At 36.0% G+C, this 22,547-nt stretch overlaps 1 pseudogene; it reads left to right on the top strand.

Annotated features, from left to right (window-relative positions):
* Nucleotides 1-22,547, top strand: part of LOC144256418 (thyroid receptor-interacting protein 11 pseudogene) — a 167,414-nt pseudogene that overhangs the window by 80,657 nt on the left and 64,210 nt on the right.

The following is a 22,547-nucleotide window of genomic DNA, read 5'->3' as shown; positions in this document are numbered from 1 at the left end:
TTCCCAGTTAACTTCTCCTTCTGCACATGCAACTCTTGGGATATGTTCATTTGCTCACCCTCAATTTGATGAACTCTCTTTTTTTCATCATCTAGTTCTTGTTCCAACTTCTTGATGACAAGGTCTCCTTCATTTTGTTGTTTTGATAGCTCATCTTGTATCAAAATCATGTGCTTTGTAGCTTCCTGATTCTGATGATCCAGTTCTTCTAACTCAGCTATCAGCATTTTCTTTTCATTGATAGTCTGATTCAGTTCTTCCTCCTTTGCCTTCAAGTGAAGTTTTAAGTCTAGTAATTGTACATTCAAATTCATGTCTGTTGAAGCTCTGTTTTTCATGACTTGATAGTCACAGCTCAATTTTGACAGTGACATCTGAAGTTCCTCTTTTTCTTGACTCAATGATGACTTCTCTTTTTCTATAGCTTCAATGTGCATTTTAAGTTTCAGATTGTCTTCAGCAAGATGGTTTTCCTGGTTTAAACCATTTAGTCTCATGATTTCCTTCTCAGCATCAGCCAGAGCTTGTTGTAGCCTGAACACTTCTTCCACTGCTGAACTCTGTGGAAGGATTACTCCCTTTTCTGCCACAGTAGAACTCTGCTCCAAAACTGACATTTCATGCTGATGATCATCTATGTCTGGACTTTGGTTTGGTTGAAGAGTCTTGATAGTATTTTGTACTTTGCAGATTTCACTTGAATCAGTATGATATGTTCCCTGAGCCTCAGCAATCTGCCTCAAGTGGCCAACTTCAGATTTATGCCTTGCAACTTCAATTGACAATCTGTTTGATTCTTGTTGTGATAAAATTATGTCACTAAAGTTCATGTCATCATCACAAAAGGCTGAAAAATGACTACTGATCCAGGAACCGAATGGAGCCGGTACAGTTGTTGTTGGTACACCACAAGCTCCTGAAGGTACCGATTGAGCAGCTGCCTGTAGTTGGAACATTTGATCTTGCAGTGCAAGCTGTCTTGCTTTAAGATGGCTGATCTCTACCTCTTTTTGTTGCAGTTGATCTTGGTAACTTACAGACTGATGCTTTATTTGCAGCTCTGATGCTTCATGCTTTTCTTCCAGGTCAGTACAATACTTTTTCAGTCTCTCATTCTCACATCTTAGTGTGGAATCAGTAGCTTCTATTTCCTTTCTCTGACAATGAGGAAAAGCTGCTTCTAGGTCTCCTAAATCATCCATTTCTCTGGTGAAGCTAGAGATACGGACAGTGAGGGCAGCCACTATGAGAACATAGTGTGTAGTTCTCACGTGATGGCTGGTGCAGAGAAAGTGGCCAACAAATAGAGCCTGCTGCCACTTTGTTCATATTTGCTTTTTGTATTGTTTAGGATCATTTTCCTTATTATCCTTTAGAAGGGGTTTGGATTTGCTCCCATTACTCTCTTCCCAGAGCCCATATTCAGGAGACTCTTTTCCTTGAGCTGTTCTTTCTATGTGTCTATTCATGGAACAAATACTCAAGGTGGCAGAAATAAAATTTTAAAAAAGGAAGAATTTTTGGAAAATTAATGGTTAAATAGATTCTAAAGATTATATTAATCACCTCATAATGTCTCTTGCCTTCAAGATAGAGCAAGGAGACATAATTCCTCAGATTGCTATCAGAAACTAGTGACTGCATTTGTGTCCTATGGTAGAAAAGGAAATCTTCTTTGTCCTTCTTATTCATCTCCAAATCTGAGAGAGAAATCAGGCCAGTATTAGTCAATCTCTCTCATAAAAGACTAATATAAAAGTTTAAGCCCCTTTTAGCATCTGCTGAATTTGAGAATCCACTCTCTACCCCACCTTTGTGTACTGTTCAAGAAGCCATCAACAATACCAAGTATCCTGAGAAAAAACTTTTTAGTTTGAGTAAGTCCCATTTGTTGATTCTATTTGTTAACTCTAGCGCTATGGGTGTCCTATTGAGGAATTTGGAGCCCGATCCCACAGCGTGTAGATCATAACCAACTTTTTCTTCTATCAGATGCCATGTCTCTGATTTAATATCAAGCTCCTTGATCCATTTTGAGTTAACTTTTGTGCACGGCGAGAGATAGGGATTCAGATTCATTTTGGTGCAAATGGATTTCCAGTTTTCCCAGCACCATTTGTTGAAGATGCTATCCTTCCTCCATTGCATGCTTTTAGCCCCTTTATCAAAAATAAGATAGTTGTAGTTTTGTGGATTGGTTACTGTGTCCTCTATTCTGTACCATTGGTCCACCCGCCTGTTTTGGTACCAGTAACATGCTGTTTTTGTAACTATTGCTCTGTAGTATAGTTTGAAGTCTGGTATCGCTATACCGCCTGATTCACACTTCCTGCTTAGTATTGTTTTTGCTATTCTGGGTCTTTTATTATTCCATATGAATTTCATGATTCTTTTATCGATTTCTACAAGATATGCTGTTGGGATTTTGATTGGCATTGCATTGAACTTATATAGGACTTTTGGTAATATCGCCATTTTGATGATGTTAGTTCTGCCTATCCATGAGCAGGGTATATTTTTCCATCTTCTAAGGTCTTCTTCTATGTCTTTCTTTAGGGTTCTGTAATTTTCATTGTATAAATCTTTCACCTCTTTTGTTAGGTTGATTCCCAAGTATTTTATTTTTTGGGGGGATATTGTGAATGGAGTAGTTGTCCTCATTTCCGTTTCAGAGGATTTGTCGCTGATATACAGGAATGCCTTTGATTTATGCGTGTTGATCTTATATCCTGCCACTTTGCTGAATTCATTTATTAGCTCTAATAGCTTCTTTGTAGACCCTTTTGGGTCTGCTAGGTATAGAATCATATCATCTGCAAATAGTGATAATTTAAGTTCTTCTTTTCCTATTTTTATGCCTTTAATTTCTTTCGTCTGCCTAATTGCTCTGGCAAGTGTTTCGAGGACTATGTTGAACAGAAGTGGTGAGAGAGGGCATCCCTGTCTTGTACCAGATCTTAGAGGGAATGCCTTCAATTTTTCTCCATTCAGAATGATGCTGGCCTATGGCTTATCATAGATTGCTTTTACAATGTTGAGGTATGATCCAGTTATCCCTAATTTTTCTAGAGTTTTGAACATAAAGGGATGCTGTACTTTGTCGAAAGCTTTTTCTGCATCTATCGAGATGATCATATGGTTCTTATTTTTAAGTCTATTGATGTGGTGGATAACATTTATTGATTTCCGTATATTGAACCAACCTTGCATACCAGGGATGAATCCTACTTGATCATGGTGTATAATTTTTTTGATATGTATTTGAATCCGATTCGCCAGAATTTTATTGAGGATTTTTGCATCAAGGTTCATTAGAGATATTGGTCTGTAGTTTTCTTTCTTTGAAGTGTCTTTGTCTGGTTTCGGAATCAGGGTGATGTTGGCCTCGTAGAACGAATTTGGAAGTTCTCCCTCTTTTTCTATTTCCTGAAATAGCTTGAAAAGTATTGGTGTTAGTTCCTCTTTAAAGGTTTTGTAAAACTCTGCTGTATACCCATCCGGTCCTGGGCTTTTCTTAGTTGGTAGTCTTTTGATGGTTTCTTCTATTTCCTCTATTGTTATTGGTCTGTTTAGGTTGTCTATGTCCTCCTGACTCAATCTGGGCAGATCATAAGACTTACGGAATTTATCTATGCCTTCACTATCTTCTATTTTATTGGAGTATAAGGATTCAAAATAATTTCTGATTATCATCTGTATTTCTGAAGTGTCTGTTGTGATATTGCCTTTTTCATCCCGTATGCTAGTAATTTGGGTTCTCTCTCTTCTTCTCTTCGTTAGCATGGCTAAGGGTCTGTCAATTTTATTTATTTTTTCAAAAAACCAACTTTTAGTTTTGTCGATTTTTTCAATTGTTTCTTTTGTTTCAATTTCATTAATTTCAGCTCTGATTTTAATTATTTCTTGCCTTCTACTTCTTTTGCTGTTGTTTTGCTCTTCTTTTTCTAGGATTTTGAGATGAAGTATGAGATCATTTATTTGTTGGTTTTTTCTTTTTTTGAGGAATGAACTCCAAGCAATGAATTTTCCTCTTAGAACTGCTTTCAATGTGTCCCATAGATTCCGATATGTTGTGTCTGTGTTTTCATTTGACTCTAGGAATTTTTTAATTTCCTCCTTAATGTCTTCTAGAACCCATTGATCATTAAGCAACCTATTGTTCATTCTCCAGGTGATGCTTGATTTTTCCTTCCTTCTTTTATCATTGATTTTCAGTTTCATTCCATTATGATCAGATAAGATGCATGGTATTATCTCTACCCCTTTATATTGTCTAAGAGTTGCCCTGTGACATAATATATGGTCTATTTTTGAGAAGGTTCCATGTGCTGCTGAGAAAAAAGTGTAATTACTTGATGTTGGGTGGTATAGTCTATATATGTCAATTAAGTCTAGGTTATTAATTATGTTATTGAGTTCTATAGTTTCCTTATTTAACTTTTGTTTGGAAGATCTGTCCAGTGGTGAGAGAGGTGTATTAAAGTCTCCCATGATTATTGTATGGTGGTCTATTAGACTCTTGAACTTGAGAAGCGTTTGCTTGATGAACATAGCAGCACCGTTGTTTGGGGCATATATATTTATGATTGTTATGTCTTGTTGGTGTATGGTTCCCTTGAGCAGAATGAAGTGTCCTTCTTTATCCCTTTTGATTAACTTTGGCTTGAAATCTATTTTATTAGATATGAGTATGGCCACTCCTGCTTGTTTCCGCAGTCCATATGAGTGGTATGATTTTTCCCAACCTTTCACCTTCAGTCTATGAATATCTTTTCCTATCAAATGCGTCTCCTGTAGGCAGCATATTGTTGGGTCTTGTTTTGTGATCCATTCTACTAGCCTGTGTCTCTTAATTGGTGAGTTTAAGCCATTAACATTTAAGGTTATTATTGAGATATGATTTGTTCTTCCAGCCATATTTGTTTATTGATGTTACTAAACCTGATTTGTTATCCTCTTTGACTACTTTCCCCCCTTTACTGTCCAACCTCCCATTGTTGGTTATCAATGTTATTTTCCATTTCTTCTTCCTGTAATGTTTTGCCAAGGATTTTTTGAAGAGATGGTTTTCTAGCTGCGAATTCTTTTAACTTTTGTTTATCATGGAAGGTTTTAAATTCATCTTCTATCCTGAAGCTTAATTTCGCCGGATACATGATTCTTGGTTGGAACCCATTTTCTTTCAGTGTTTGAAATATGTTATTCCAGGATCTTCTAGCTTTCAGAGTCTGTGTTGAGAGATCAGCTGTTATCCTGATTGGTTTACCCCTAAATGTAATCTGCTTTCTTTCTCTTGCAGCTTTTAAAATTCTCTCCTTATTCTGTATGTTGGACATCTTCATTATAATGTGTCTAGGTGTGGATCTCTTATGATTTTGCACATTCGGCGTCCTGTAGGCTTCTAGGATTTGGGATTCTGTCACATTCTTCATGTCTGGGAAGTTTTCTTGTATTATTTCACTGAATAGATTGCTTAATCCTTTGGTTTGGAGCTCTGTGTCTTCCTGTATCCCAATGACTCTTAAGTTTGGTCTTTTGATATTATCCCATAGCTCTTGAATGTTCTGCTCATGGTTTCTTAGTAGACTTGCTGAGCTATCTATGTTCTTTTCAAGTTGAAATACTCTGTCTTCATTGTCTGATGTTCTATCTTCTAAGTGATCCACTCTGCTGGTAGTATTCTCAATTGAGTTTTTAAGTTGGTTTATTGTTTCCTGCATTTCCAGTATTTCTATTTGTTTGTTTTTTATTACCTCTATCTCCCTGTGAAATTGATCTTTTACTTCCTGGATTTGTTTGTCAATGTGATCTTTCATTGTCTGATTTTGCTGTCTCATGTCTTCCTTGAGACTCCAGATCATCTGAAGCATATATATCCTGAACTCTTTATCTGATATTCCATCTGTTGCAGCTATTACCTCTTCTAAAGTTGAGTTGACCTGCATTGCTTGTGATCCTTTCTTTCCTTGTCTTTTCATACTGCACGCGCTTCTTTCTGCTTGGTGCAACTGTTGTGTTTTTGAAATTTACTAGCCTGCAATCACCTCTTCCGTAACTGAATGAGCTGTGATCAGTAGAACATGGGGATGATTACATCATCTCTTTGAAATGGCGGCTGCTGTCCTCCTCTGTGGTCCGACCAGTGTCTGGAACCAAACTGGACCGCTTCTCTCCTCTGTCTCAAAGCTGAAACTCAGCCCTAAGCGCTGCCAAAGTCCTAGTGCCAAACCGCTAGAGGCCGTTCACAGACTCAGGCCTGCGGGGCCCAGTCCAGCCGCCTCCATGACCGGCGGGATTTTGTCCCTGCTCCGCGTTGCTCCGAACTGGCTGGAGGGGGGTGGGGTGGTAGGAGTGTGGATCCTAGCGCTGAACTGCCAGAGGCCGATCACAGACTCAGCCCTGCAGGGCCCAGATCAGCCGCCGCCGTGACCGGCGGGATTTTGTCCCTGCTCCGTGTTGCTCTGAACCGGCTGGAGGGGGGTGGGGTGGTAGGAGTGTGGGTCCTAGCTCTGAACCGCCAGAGGCCGTTCACAGACTCAGCCCTGCAGGGCCCAGATCAGCCGCCGCCGTGACCGGCGGGATTGTGTCCCTGCTCGGCGTTGCTCCGATCCGGCTGGAGGAGGGTGGGGTGGTAGGGGTGTGGATCCTAGCGCTGAACCGCCAGAGGCCGTTCACAGACTCAGCCCTGCAGGGCCCAGATCAGCCGCCGCCGTGACCGGCGGGATTGTGTCCCTGATCCGCGTTGCCGAGATTCAGTCGCCTGGGACAAACTGACCCCTCACACAGACTTACTAGTTATCGGCAGGTCTCCTTCCCGTGGAATATTGTTAGAAGATCTTCAGCAGGTCCCATGCAAGTGTATTTATGTGTCTCTCTGATCCTGTTACTGCGGAGGTATAGAAAATGCTGCTTGCTCGCCGGCCGCCATGTTGGATCTTTAGGCAGATATACTTTGTACTGATGCATTATGTTTGCTTTGATTTTTCTTTCATAATATTTATAATCTAGTGGGTGCTAGGTTTTTATATCATTTCTTTATTGCTTCTATTGCAAAACTACTTATTAAAAATGGGCTAAATAGAAATAATGTTGTAATAAGAGTGGAATGAGTCTATTGTTTTTATGAAAATCTTTCCAAGTTGTTCTCTTTGTTTTTGTTTCAATTTCCAGCCACAGAAACTAAACAAACAACACCCCTCTACGGAAGATAGGAATGTAACATACACAATGCTTATGTCCCAGTGAGACACATTTAGCTTATTAGGCAGGTGAAGAAAGGTCTTAAAGGGAAAGGTTGATTTTTCCCATTTCAGTCTTACATAGTAAAGCAATGACAGCTCTTTCTGTGATTTTATAGTGTACAAATGTTCCAGTATAGTAGTCACAGATTTAATCAATCATCCAGATGTTTAATCAGACATTCAGATAGTTTTTGTCAACTTTATGTGAAATAATGTAATGCCCCAAAGTGACTTGTTATTATAATGTATAGAAGAATTGAACTATGGAAAGTATTAAATAGAACCCTTCCATACAACCTTAACAAAGAAATAGAAACTAACACTCACAAACTCATCAATTCTTATGGTCATGCTTATTTACAGTGATAATTTGAACTCAACAAAATTTGTTTTGTTCACAGAATCTAAAGCTTTAGTATAAGGTGATCTTTTGAATATTTCTTCAGTTGTATAAATTGGAAAAATAATGTGAATTATTAATTATATCTTATGTCTGTCTTACTGTAAATCAAGTTCAAAGCAAGAAATGTCACTTTAATTTCCGTAAAACAAATTACTTGTAAAACTTGTAAAAAAATTAATAGTATTTCTTAGATCAACAAATGTTGCATACAATACAGGATAGTAGTGCAAAGAAAAGGGAGGTCTTAGAAACAAAACATCTAGTTTTGAATCTTGACTAAGTTATTATTCATAACTTGATCTTGGGTAGATTTCTTGACTTTCCTAATCTGAAGTTAATTCATCAGTAGAACTCAGTGTCATTGTAAAAATTAACTATAGTGAATATAAAATGCCTGGCACTTTTTAGCTTGTAGCTCTTATGCTTTTTCTAAGTTCTCACAATAGGTACATCACTTTAAAATCATGTGTTATATTTATCTGGAATTTAAGCCTCATAGTGTTCTTTTGCTCTTGTAATGTACACATAGAATGTGCAACTATATAGGGCCAATATTATTACCTCATCCAAAAGTTTACTTTTAACACTGACAACCTTCTTGGTACTATCTTAGCAAAGGACGTCGTGAGGAACAAACAGACATAAGTTCTGTTCAATTAGAAAACTAATTTAGAAGAAAGAATAAATAAGTGAATAACTAGATGAATAAGTACATATTATAAAATACACTCTACTCAAAATGTACAATTATTGCAAGAAAGCAGAACTGAAATGCCTGCTTTGCAATAGATTGTCCAAGAAGAGTCTGAGTAAATGAAATATAATCTGTTTCTTGCAGCATAAGTATGCTTAACAGGTAAATTATGAAGAAATTTGCAGTTCTAGGCAAAGAAAACTGATGTGTGAACTGTATCGGAAAGAGTTTTTTCTGCATTGAGAAACTGAAACAAGACTGGTGGATTGGAATGTCAGAATAAGGGGAGGCAGATCTGAGATCAGAGTGGAGGCCGGGGAATGGAAAAGAGAAGGCATCAAAGGCATTTAGAGTAGCTCAGGTTTAATTTTTTTTTTCTGGTATGTAGGATTGAACCCAGGGGCACTTATACACTGAGTCACATTTGCAACCCTTTTTAAACTTTTTCTTTTGAGATAGGGTCTTGCTAAGTTGTATAAAGACTCACAAAATCGCTGAGGCTTTCTTTGAACTTGTGATCCTTCTGCCTCAGCTTCTGGAGCCACTGGAATTACAGTCATGCACCATTGTGCCCAGCTCAGGTTTGATCTTTTAATTTTTTAATTTAGTATTTACATCTTTTTATAATTATTATGTTTAAAATTTATATATGGCAACAGAATGCATTACAATTCATATTACATATATACAGAACAATTTTTCATATCTCTGGTTGTATACAAAGTATATTCACAACAATTCATGTCTTCATACATGTACTTTGGATAATAATGACCATCACATTTCACCATCATTTCTAACCCTATGCCTCTTCCCTTCCCCTCCCACCCCTCTGCTCTATCTAGAGTTTGTCTATTCTTCCCATGCTCCCCCTCCCTACTCCACTATGAATCAGCCTCCTTATATCAGAGAAAACATTTGGCATTTGGACGTTTGGGATAGGCTAATTTCACTTAGCATTATCTCCTCCAACTCCATCCATTTACCTGCAGATGCCATAATTTTATTCTCTTTTATTGCTGAGTAATATTCCTTTGTATACAAATGCCACATTTTTTATGCATTCATCTACTAAAGGGCATCCAAGTTGGTTGCACAATTTAGCAATTGTAAATTTTGCTGCTATAAACATTGATGTGGCTGTGTCCCTGTAGTATGCAGTTTTTAAGTCCTTTGTGTACAGAACAAGGAGAGGGATAGCTGGGTCAAATGGTGGTTCTATTCCCAATTTTCCAAGGAATCTCCATACTCCTTTGTATATTAGCTGCATCAATTTACAGTCCCACCAACAGTGTATGAGTGTACCCATTTTCCCACATCCTTGCCAACACTTATTGTTGTCTGTATTCATAATAGCTGTTATTCTGACTGGAGTGAGATGAAATTTTAGCGTAGTTTTGATTTATATTTCCTTTGACTATAATCTCACACTGCAGATCTAAGAGATAAAGATAAACTTGTTCCAACTGAAATAGGGAATCTACAATATGGTTACTCTTTTGTATTCACCCCTTACCTAAATAAGTCTCCTTCACAAGACTCTTTAGAGAAGCCCCATGAGTCCCCAGAAGTTTATCAGGAACTGAGACACTGACACAATATACCTGGACAATTCCTTATATGTAAAAATCTTTATGACTTCTTAATCAAACAATACTTTAATGGTCCTTTTCTTTGGAATATTACAAAGAAAAAATATTCACAATCAGATCTGAAATTCTAAAATCAACCGTCATCATTGTTAATCTCCAAAGACAGCTTTCTATTCAATATGACTTCAACAGAAAGTAACAACAACAACAACAACAACAAAAAAAAACTTATTTCAGGCTAAATTTCATGAAGCAATTCTGTTTACATTTACTCAAATATAACCTAAATTACAAAACTATTTAGGCCTTGATTATAAATAGATTCTTATGTTAGTTAAAATCCAATTGCTCTTCAAATAGCTAAAAACATTCTTTTCTGAGATTCTAAATATTTATTAAAAAGATTCATCTAACCCCTAAAAGATCAGAGTTTCATTTTATAAATAATGAATGAAAGTAAGCATATGATCTAAAAGCTGAATTTAATTACTTTTTAAAATAAAGCTTTCTTGAGCTTATTTAAATTCAAATCTTAAAATATTGCTTTTTTCCAGTTTCAATTTGAAAAACAATTACTGTACATTACATTAATTTTCTTGATTCATATGTGTATATTGTGATTTAAGTAAGAGTAGGAGGCATTTTATGTAACTGTCCAATCTCTTGATCAACTAGATTTTAGAGCTGTACTTTTTTAATTGTTTGAATAACATTTATTACACATTACATCTGATTTTGAAGTAAAGGTACAAGAGGTTGTGAAAAATACCAAAGAGTTTCTTATTCAACAATATAAAGCTTTCTCCAATACCAAGAGACACTGATATTCTACCTTCAAAATTCATATTACACTTTTTTCAACGTTTTCACTTGGCTTCAATCTATATGTGTGGTTGGAGAATAACCAAAATTGAGGCAGAATATGTGACAACATGTGATGCAGCTTTTTGAACATTATTTTGACATCCCTGGTAAAAGTCAGGACATACTTCAAAGTATACATCAAGAACTATTACCTATAAGCCCAGGGCAAACCAAATGGAAAGTAATATTCTCAGCAATTTAATTTGGATTATGTTTTTCCATGTTTACTTGCTCTGTACACTTAGGCACACTAATGCTAAAAAAATTAATGTTGGCAAGAAGAGCTATGCTAAAACACTTTTCCTAAAACATTAATTCCCTCTTATCTTTTGGAATGCATAATCTGTAAATTTTACTGACATTGTAAATCAATCAGAAGTACTTAGAATGCCAAATGTGTGTATGCTTCATAGTTAAGGGTACAATAATGGGAAAGATGAAAAACATTACTGCCCCTCTGGTACTGGTGAGAACACTCACCTAATTACACAGCTCATCAGCCTCTGCCAACTAAAAGGGCAACAGCCAGGTGGAACATCTTGATTTGCCACATCACTCTTTATCAGGAATGTTCAAAGTTATGTTATTAAATTTGAAAGAGGAAAGAGGCAAAGATCAGATACTAAACCACCCAGAAAAAAACATACTCTTTCCTATTCTCCCGTCAGCCTTCTTTGGGAGCAATAATTTCAAGCCCAAAAATATGAATTCTTTTTCATGGCAGACTCACACTGCTCAGGGGTAAACTTCAGCTATAATCTTCCTTGACATTTGCAATAATTTTGAGTCATCCCTGTGTGGCAGAGTTTTTTAATAAACTCGACTCATGAACAATTGTATAACCAGTGGCACAACTGAAACAGTAGAGGTTCTCTTTGTAGAAGGAGAGTAGTTCATAAGACTTTTCAAAATTAAATGAAAAAAAATTAAAAGTTATCCTTTATCTGTATCTGCCATTGATCAAGATCCAGGAACTATAAGGTAATACTTTCACAATAGTCTACTATGGATTTTATTTAAGCATAATTTTAGAGAAGTTCTGGAATAAATGAACAGTTTTTCTTTGTTAGAATAAATCTTAGAAGTCATTAGGAAAAATGTCCTGGTGTGGTCTGACTGTATGTCTTCTGCTCATGAGCTACAAGTTGATCCTTTTCTTATACTATGCCTTCTCTCCCTCTAGGTTAGATTGCCTTCTCCTTTGTGGAAGAGCTGCCATGCACTCTGTAAAGGATGCTAGTTTCTACAGATGTTTATCTATTTAAAAATGTATTTCCACTTCCCAAACAAATATGAGCTTTCAATAGCTATGTGTGTTTGAGCTTTCTACTGAACAAATGGTTGCAATTTGCACAAATATCATGTAGCGTTGCTATCTTCATATGAAGCCAAGTGCTTTCTATAAAATGCCATATTCTCTGTTCCTTAGCATTAGCACAGAATTTGTAAAAACTTTGAGATAACAGAATAAAGGAAGAAAAGTAAACAAAATTGTGCTGAATGCTTAGTATGTGCCAGACTATATGTGATATATAAATGTGTGTATGCATATGTGTGTATAAATCATATATATACATATATATATATATTCTATGGTATAAATATGATATATATCTTCATATATATATACATATATGTGTGTGTGTGTGTGTGTGTGTATATACACACACACACACACATATATATATTCTATCTCATCGAATTCTCTAACTCTCTAAGATAGATATTTGGTACCAGAGATTGAATTTGGGAGCACTTAACCACCAAGCCACATCCCCAATCCTTTTTCATATTTTATGAGACTCTGTCTCACTGAGTTGTTTAGGGACTCACTAAGTTGCTGTGTCTGAGTTTGAACTTGTCTCAGCATCTTGAGTGGCTGGGATTACAGAAGTGCACCTCTACGCCCAGCTAAAATAAATATTTTTTTATCCTTAAATTAAAATGAAAGATATCAAGCAAGACTGAGAGGTATAAACATACCTGCCCAGGTCATATATTAGTTCTTGATGGAGTACGTATGAATAATCTCTAAGCTTCAGACAGTTTATATTACAATTTTTAGGCTTTATGTATCCTAAAAACATTTGCCTGTCAATGCAAATGAGACATTTTTGTGGTTATTTCTGCTTTGTTTTAAAAAAAATTCTTTCTATTCTCTTTACCTACCTCACTTTATAGAAGTTTTTGAGGTAAAAATGTCCACTTCTTACTCCATTGGAATTTTCTTGTTCAACTATTTATTACCTCTACATAACTAATCTTATGTAGAAAAGATTTAGCATTGTTTACAAAGTCACAAGGATTTAAGATTGTTCTTTAAGTCATATTTTTCTTTACTTTTATCAACTTTTGGAACTTGGAAGTAGGAATGGAAGGCATGCTCTTTCATCTTGCTAGTCTGCAACCTTCTGTGCAAGTCAATACACAAGTGATATAGAGAGCACTGTATTTAACCTGCAAGGGTCAGAATGCCTGCAGATTAAATACAATTTGAAGATTAAAGTAAACTCAACAAAAAAGAAATGGAATGAAATTCCATAAAGCATGTCTCCTCTGTATACAATACAGTGCTGGAAGTTCCATTCAGTTAATAATTCAAGAAAAGGGAATGAAAGTCAGACAACTTGGAAAGGAAGAATAAAAGTTCCTATTTGTTAATTACATCATTATTTATGTTGAGAATCCCAAGGAACCCCCAGGTTCCTTCTCTCTCTCTCTCTCTCTCTCTCTCTCTCTCTCTCTCTCTCTCTCTCCATTTTCTGTTGCTACAACAAAATTCTTGAGACCAGGTAATTATAAAATAATAGAAGTTTATTTGACTTATGGTTCTGGAGGCTGGGAGTTCAACAGCATGGCACTAGCTAGCATCTTCTTGGCATCTGTTGAGGACATTTTTGTGGCATGATCAAATGGCAGGCAGTATCACATGGTGAGACAGGTTAAGCATGCTAACTCAGGTCTCTCTTCTTATTATTATTAAGATACTGTTATGGCTTAGACATGAGGTGTCCCCTAAAAGCTCCTGTGTGAGACAAGGAAAGAATTTTCAGAGGTGAAATGATTAGTTTATTAGAGATGTGACTACTCAGAGTATTAATCCACTACTATGGATTAACTGGGTGGTATTCAAAAGCAAGTAGGGTGTTGCTGGAAGAAGAAGGTCACTGGGAGAATGCCTTTGGGATTTAAATTTTGTCCCTGGGAAGCAGAGCTTTCTCTCTGCTTTCTGGATGTCATACCCTGAGCTGCTTCCTCTGCCACACTCTTCTGCCACGATGTGATGTTCTGTCTCACTGTGGGCCCAGAGCTATGGAATCAGCCAACCAAGGTCTGAGCCTCTGAAACTGTTAGCCAAAATAAACTTTTCTTCCCTTAAAATTGTTCGTTTTATGTATTTTGGTCATTGCAATGAAAAGCTGAGTAAAACAGACACTAAGGTAGTCATCTAACTGTTGTTAGTTTCCAATTCTCTTACTTTCAAATCCATATAACATATAAGTTTGGCAATTCATGAACTTTTGGAAGAGAAATTAAAAAAAAACGTAAGCATCCTCTTAGAATTAATAACTGAATTCAGCAGGGTTTCAGGATACAAGATAAATGTACAAAATCTTTGTATTTCTATATACTAGCAATGTATACATGGTCAACAAAATTTGTATAGTACCATTTGCAGTCATTTGAAAATTACAATAATTAGGTATAAGATTAGTCTGTCTAAGAAATATCTTAAGGAGAGTGTTTTCAATCTGATTGCTATAATAAAATGGACTTTGTTTCTCAACAACAGCAATTTACTTCTTCCCATTCTGGAGCCTAGAAGTCTGAAATAAGGGTGCCAGCTCGGCCGAGTTCTGGTGAGCACTTTCTTCCAGATTATAGACTCTTATCTCTTCCATCCTCATGTGGTGTTTCTTTTATGAGGACATGAATCAAATTTGTGAGGGGAGAGCCCGGCAAAGGCCCCAGTTCTTAATACATTGAAGATTAGGACCTCAATTTATGAATCTGGGTTGTACAATGATATTAAATCCATTGCAGAGAGATTGCATAGAAGGGACTAAATATATTGCTCTGAAGTCAGGAGCAAGTTCTAGACTGGAGATAAAAATTTTAGTATCATTAGATTAGATGTGAGCTCAGGGAAGTCAGAATAACTTGAGAAGAGAACAAGCCAATTCTGAGCTTTGAGCCAGTTCAATATTTGGAAGATAGAAAGATGGGTCCAAACCAGAAATAAATAAGGAGAGGAAGAAAAGAAGTTAGAACTTCTATTAACCATCAGAGCATAATTTTTTACCCGATAAAGACAAAAAAATGTAAGTATATATCTCTAACTCACTTTTAAAAATCAGCATCTGAATTTTCTGGTATTGAATATTGGTAATTTGTTCAAATATTAACATAATGGTGAATCTTAAACTCCTTATTGAAATCTAGTCAAATTCGATTTATTCACACAGCTAAAGAATTAAGAAACGCCCATTTTCATTAAACAATATTACAATACTCTCATAAACCTTCGGCTAATGCCCCAGAAATGGATTTTTAAATAGAATACTTCACAGCTTGTGTCCTGATTCAACTCTAGTAGAATATTATAATCACTATTAGAAAGTTGCCAGATGCAAGTTCCCATGGGGCAGTGATAAGAAACAAAATACCCTTTGTAAAATTATTTGTACAAAATTCACCAGGACAATGTTGAGAAGAATCACAAGCCAGAGTATGGACAATATCATCATCCATCAGGCAACTTTGTAGCAAAGCAAAAATAGGAGCTTTGGCACAAAATCAAAGGCCACATTTTGAAATGAAAAAGATTAACAGAAGAATAATCAAGGCTTTAAATTTTAAATGTCCATCCTGAAAATTCCCCCTCTTAAATAAAGGCCTTTGTTTCTTTAACTTTTTATAAAAATTGAGACTAAATGATACTTCAACTAAAAAAAAAATCGATGTGATTTTTATTACATTGTCATATGACAAAAGCATGTTATTATGATGGAAATTTGCATTGACAAGTTTGAAAAGTAGAAGAGTCTCATTTTTCCTAAGGTCCTTAGTGTTTAAATGTTTTTATAAAATGTAAAATATTTCAAAAACCCTACCCTACACTTGAGAAATTTTTATAATAATTCCTCAAATAATCAAATGGGAGAAGTTTTGATCCAACACCGAACTATATCTCTCAGACCAAACTGTTTACAAAACATTAAAAAAAATAACTAGGGGACAACTTGCCAAAATAAAAAACAAATTAGTCATCTTCTAACTTAAGGTGACAACATTTCCCAATGTTCCCAGAATCATCTATAAACCTCTCTGTCCAAATTCCCTAGTTTAAAATATTAAACCGTTTTTAATTTGTTGTTTTCTTCATCATCCCTTATCTAATTGAATACTCTTTTTAAATATTTTTTCACAGTGAATTTCTGCATAAGAAATATTATTTTTAAAAAGTATTGTGTTCTTTCTCCTCACAAGAAAACCATTTCCTGAAGATAGATGGAGGAAAGCTCATCAAGGGCATTGAAGAAATCCTGTTAGCAGACAACAAAACCTAACACTGAGGCTTATATTTTATTTAAGAAAACATCAAACAAATCAGTAAAGTATATTATATGAGATGGAATAACTTCTGAAGAGCAAATGCTAGACAGGGAATACTGACTGTTGGGAAGAATTTGCAGATTTAAATGGAAAATTCTGGGACAGGAAGGTGTTTGATGAGGGGTTGATGAGTCATCTAAGATCTGAAATAGCAAAGAAAGAAGATCATGAGAAGACCTGGAGGAGGAAATTTCTGATAAAAGGAACAGCGGGTACAAATAGCCAGAGTGTAAGGAAGAGAGGCAGCAGCGTATCTGGAGTGGAGGGAGCAAGGAGAGACTGCAGTGAGATGAGCTTAGAGAGCAATGGGTCAGAATGAGGAGAACCTTGAGGGATACTTGAAAAATGCTGGCTTTTACTCCGAGTGAACTTGGAAGGTAAGGCAAGATTCTGAGAGAATGACTAGCTCTTACTTACTTCAGATTGCAGCATTGGATACAGATTACAGGACTCCAGGGTGGAAGCCAAGAGACAATAATCTATTATATTCTTAGGGAGACATGACAAGGGGTGCTCAGAACAGGTTAAGTGCAACAGAGGTGGTGAGGACTAGAGTGATTCTAGATCTGTCGAGAGAGTAGAGCCAACTGGATTTAACAACAGGTGATGCAGGTGTGATGAAAGAAAGAAAGAGTGGAGCCCTTAACTGAGGAGGAAATGGCTGCAGGTGAAGCAGATTTGAGGGTGAGACCTCTTCAGTTATGAACACGTTATATTTCATATGTGATTCAGATATGCACATGTAGGTGTTGACGGAATCTATAGTTCACAAAAGGGAGGCCATTAGAAGTATGTGTAAACAAAGAAGAGAATTCATTGCTAAGCCTGGATGGCTTCCAGTATTTAGAGAATTCTGGGAAGATATGGAACATTTCTAGAACTTCTGTTAGGTGTTCTTTTGTTTGTTTGTTCGTTTTGTTTTCCTCTGGATAAGCCTATTATATTCTCTTTTCACTGTTTGCTATTGTTCTCTTTGTTTTGATTCCTTATTATGGTCCTTATCATTCTAACCATGCATCTTTATGTTATCTTTCAGATAGTTTTCCTAAGATCAAAATTTCTTGATATCCTCACTCTTCACCACTCCACAATGGATGGATGGTACATCTGCTTGAGCTACAACAAATATTAATTGTTGTAGTTAATTTTTCATCATGGAGAACATTGGACCACAAGCCAATGGGATCTATAGCCCAGGATTTTTATTTTCTTTAGGGAATGCTCCTTACTCAGAGCCCAGGTAGAAATATGCATTAACAACTTGTAAAACATTCTAACTTATATGAGACAGAGCTATCCACAGGCCCAAAATAAATAAAAATGTATTTTCCATATAAATCCAAGTTGAAAATATCTGCATGGCTTTTACCCTGTGGTGCAGAAAGGTCATTGGGACTTTGAAAGCAGCTTTTACTTTTACCTTTATACCCAGTAGTATAAACTACAAAGTAAGTGCCAATTATTTCAACATGGCACCAAATATTTTAACTCAAATGGAGTCTTTTTCAGTTATCTCAGTATTTTTTTCTATATGACATAAAAAGTGTGAATTAAAAAAAATGTTTTCTGTATTTTTAGATCTGCTTAGTTAAATGCATCCATAATCTGAACTGTCTAAAAAATAAAAAGTTCTCTCTTCCTTTTTTAAGGTATCTTAGAAAATTTATTAGATAAAGAGATGAAAATAAAATAAGGTTATTGCATGGATGTTTCCACTTAAGAAGTTCTTCCTGGTTAATATATATTTCTGTGTAAAGCAGGAGATCTTTCATCTCTGTCAAACTTTAATCTTAATAAAAAGAAACATGCCAGATAAAGGCAATGAAAGGAATGCTTTATGAAGTTCCTTGTTTTAGAAGATGGTTCAATGTTGAAAAGCAGCCCCTTCCATTTTACCTGTCTTTGCATCATATTTAATCTTATTTTTGAATTTAAATTGAATTTTATTTTTAATTGCCAACTATCATATATATTTGTGTGACACAATATAATGTTTCTATATATGTTTATATCATGAGTTGATTAAATCAAACTACATCACGTCTATCACTTTACATACATATCCATTTTTTGTGGTGAGAGCATTTAAAATGTAAATCAATAAGCAATTTTGAAACATTCAGATATATTTTTAATATTTATAGTCATCATTCTGTGTAATAGGTCTCTAAATCTTATTTCTCCTGTCTAGCTAAAACCTTGTACCCCTTGATCAGTATCTTCCCTTTGCCCATCCCTCCGCCCCCAGCCTCTAGTAATCACCATTCTTGTCTCTGTTTCTGTGGGTTTGACTTTTTTAGATTCCACATATAAGTGAGATTGTGTCATATTTATCTTTCTATGCCTCCCTTATTTCACTTAATATATCACCATCTAGGTTTATTCATGTTATTGAAAATGACAGAATTTCCTTCTTTATCAAGGTCAAATAATGTTCCATTGAATTTGTGTGTGTGTGAGTGTGTGTGTGTGAGTGTGTGTGTCAAATTTTCTTCATCCATTTATCTGTTGATAGGTTACTTCCATATGTTTATTATTTTGCTATTGAGGAAGTGAAGAAAAGTGAACTCTTGCAACCTGTTTGAAGAAAGCTAGATTAGCATATCCATTATAAAAAACATATGGAGGTTCTGAAAAACACTAAAAATAGAACTACCATATAACCCAGCAATATCACATTTGGGCATAAATCCAAAGAACTGAAATCAAAGGTCAAAGAGATATCTGCCACCCACATTCATTGTCTTTGAATCTTAATATTTTTTTCACATTTACCAAAATAAAAATTCAGATAAATAACATCTAAGTAATACATCAAATAAATTAATGCAAAATGGATTTTCAGATTGCTACACTGAGAAATATAGCTATCGAAAAACAGGAGTTTCTTTCTGGAATAAGGAGAGAGAAGAAAGAATAATTTTATGAGGCTGTACTTATACAGACAATATAAAATAGAACATTAAGATAGTCCCTGGGGAATTTGGTCTCTCTGATACAGTATCTCAACCATGGCATTCTTTCTCCTCACTTCCTTTTCTAATCACTCTTTTCATTTCAATGAAGTGTCTGAGCTAATTTTCATGCAGAAATGATCTGAGTACATTACTGTTTTCAAAGAGGTTTCAGCAGAATCATGTGAATTATAAATTTTATTAATCATCCACTACAACTTCTCTATCTAGACTCAGAGAAACGGTTTGAAAGCCTGTCCTTCAGCTTCTGTCAGCAAACGACAAGTTCTATTCATTTCAGGAACGACTCCTTGTCCAGGAATTCATCCTGATAGATGTGTAGAAAAGTCTAGAAAAATAAGTTTAGATAGTCTCCATTCTCCCGAGGTTTTTAAAAAGTACGTTAACTTCTTGAAGCACTGCAGATGGGGAAGGAGGTGGTATGATTCAAAATCCTCTTTCCAGTTATATTCTCAGAGGGCCAGTGATGTTTACAGCTACAGATGGCGTGAAAGATCAGCACATCACATTCTTGTCTTCTCTTGGTTCTCCCAAGGATTACTTCAGGATTACCAAGAAGGATTAGGGCAGAAAAATCTTTTGGAATTTCTTAAAATGTAACATACACAAAAGTTTCCAATTAGACCTAAACTGTTACTCATCTGCTCCTGGGTTTTCTTTCCTTTGGAATCATAATTGTAAACAGAGTTTCTTAGTAATAGTAAAGTGCTGTGCAATTAGGCAAGTGCGTGCAAGGAGCAATATTTCCATTTTCCCTATTTATGCAATACATTTTGAGTAACAAACACGACATTGGAGGTAGAAGTAAGTGAGGTGAGCAATGCTTCATCTGTGCATCAGTAATCACTTTTGAAAAGTTCCTCAGTAAAAAATGGTTTTTCGTTTCCATAATCAATGAAATTATGCTTAGGTATTAAAATGTATTCCCTGTTAAGATACAAAGAAAGCAAAAAATTTTTGCCAGTTTCTGGTTGGCAATCTCAATATACTTTAAGAAGAAAAGTTTGTGGCAGTGGGGATAGTTAAGACATTTCTAAAACTATTTCTAAAGATGTAATTTCAATGTGGAGAAAAATAACTACTAGAATCAACAAATTATAACAGGCAAATTAGTAGGAATATATTACACATTTATAGAGAATTTTTAATAGGCTTACGATTCATAAAAGAATTAAAATTATGATTCCCTTTAAGTAGAAGGTATGTATTGTATTTAATAGTTGCAATCCAGATTGCTGAAACAAAGGGAGGATTGATAATTTGGAAAAGGTCATTGGCAAGCTCTTCACACCATAGAAACTGACAACATGTGTTGGGAGCTGCCACATAGAAGCTGAGCGCCCCCTAGCTTTGAGTGATGGGAATGTGGAGATGTGGCAAGCCAGCCACATCTGTTTGTGTGATCTGTGAGCATTTTGAGCATACAAAGCCGACTGCTTGACTATGAATCTATGTCTGGGCTGTGCACATATGTATCCTTTTCGCTTGCCCTGCCTTTGGTCATCACACAGCACATGAGATGGTCATGGCCTTTCAAGATGTCAGTCAAACTGCTCCCAGCAGGACAACATGAAGCTAGACTCAACCCGCTGACCCCTTGCCTCATTTGAATGGCTGCTCCCCAATATAACCGGGTTTGAGGCGTGCTCTTTCTCTTTCTCTCTTGCTTTGCCTCCTTTGTGGCAGCTGGGTCAGAAGAACCGTCACAGAACCCAAAGAAAAAGGTATTTCTCTGTCTGTCATTATTCTGTGTCAACCCAATTCACCTGGAGTGACCCTAACTGGTTTAGTCGTCTGTTACAACAAATATGAGTACTCAGGCATCCCTTAAAGCATTGTATTCATCAGATTATGTGATATTAATTTTGAGATGGATGAATCTTGGATTTGTATTTATAAAAACAATTAATAAACTGGACTTTAAATGTTCATAGAGCAAGAAAAATAACCTTGTGGTAGTCAAATACGCTTATTACTACGTGGGTGTGCTACTGATTTTACCAACAGACTCTTCTCAAAATATTGCATCATCATACTGGAATACATGCTGCTGCCCTCTTTAATTATGTGTTTGGATGGGAAGCTACTTTCTGGAATTAGAGAAGTAGCAGTTCAGCATCTAGCCTCTTAACTGGATGACCTTCTGTCTACAGAACAGTAAAACAGGTGCTGACCACAAGGCTGTCTGGTAGATCTAAAGATACATGTATGGGCAACTGTGCTGGTTACTGTTGACAAGTTTGTATCCTTCTTTATACTCATGTGTTTAATGATCAGAAATTAAAAGAAGAAAGAGGAAAGAGAGGCATGGAGCGGATGTTAATTGTGAGACTGACCATTTTGTCTTCAGAAAAGCTTTAAGCTAAGATAGAGTCCTGATGATAAATGAAGATAAGAGACAAGACAGCTCCCAGGAGAGAGTCCAGCAATGCAGATTAGCCAGGCAGTCCTACTGATGTCAGCCTATTTATTGCAGCTTGAAAGTTATCAATTATGTAAAATTTAAACTGTGCTTGTTGTGTTCAATTAGCATGCACCTGTGCTCTATGTTGGGGCATCTTCATAGATTACATTGTAACCATTTCTTATTTTGTGCCAACATAACTGAATCCTAAAACAATACAATAGGAAATCAGTTATATGATCAAAAGTCATTAATATATTATCTTCCTTTGGAGGTTGATAGTTTCTGTGTTTTTCCAAAAACCAGTCTCAACCCAGCTTCCCTTAGTGGTTTGAAAACACAAACAGAGCAAGCTGAGATGGTGTGTTGCTTCCAACTCTATTCCCACAGGTGGGTTTAAGTTAGTACTGCACAGTCCAAACTGTTAAAGAATTGGCAGCCACAATCTTGCAGTCTGCAACTCATTCCAACAATTTTAAGAGCAAGCAACACAGAAAGATTTTGTGTGTGTGTGTGTGTGTTTTATTTTGTTTTTAGAAATAGACACCTTTACTACTATTCCAGAATTCTATGTGTAGAAGGGAACCTATTCAGACCTTTCATTTTTAGATTAATGAAGCTGATAAGAAAGCTGAGCGCCAGACAGGTTGTTTGATTTGTCCAAGGACACACAATTAATATGCAGAATAAGAGGGCCCAGAACTCCAGTTTCTTGGCTCATAGGTCAGATGTTTGTTCTGGGAGCCTTGATACAGCTG

Source organism: Urocitellus parryii, chromosome 8 (assembly GCF_045843805.1).
Source record: "Urocitellus parryii isolate mUroPar1 chromosome 8, mUroPar1.hap1, whole genome shotgun sequence".
Taxonomy (NCBI): Eukaryota; Metazoa; Chordata; class Mammalia; order Rodentia; family Sciuridae; genus Urocitellus; species Urocitellus parryii.
The sequence above is the reverse complement of the archived record's forward strand: the minus strand, read 5'-3'. Positions and strand labels throughout refer to the sequence as shown.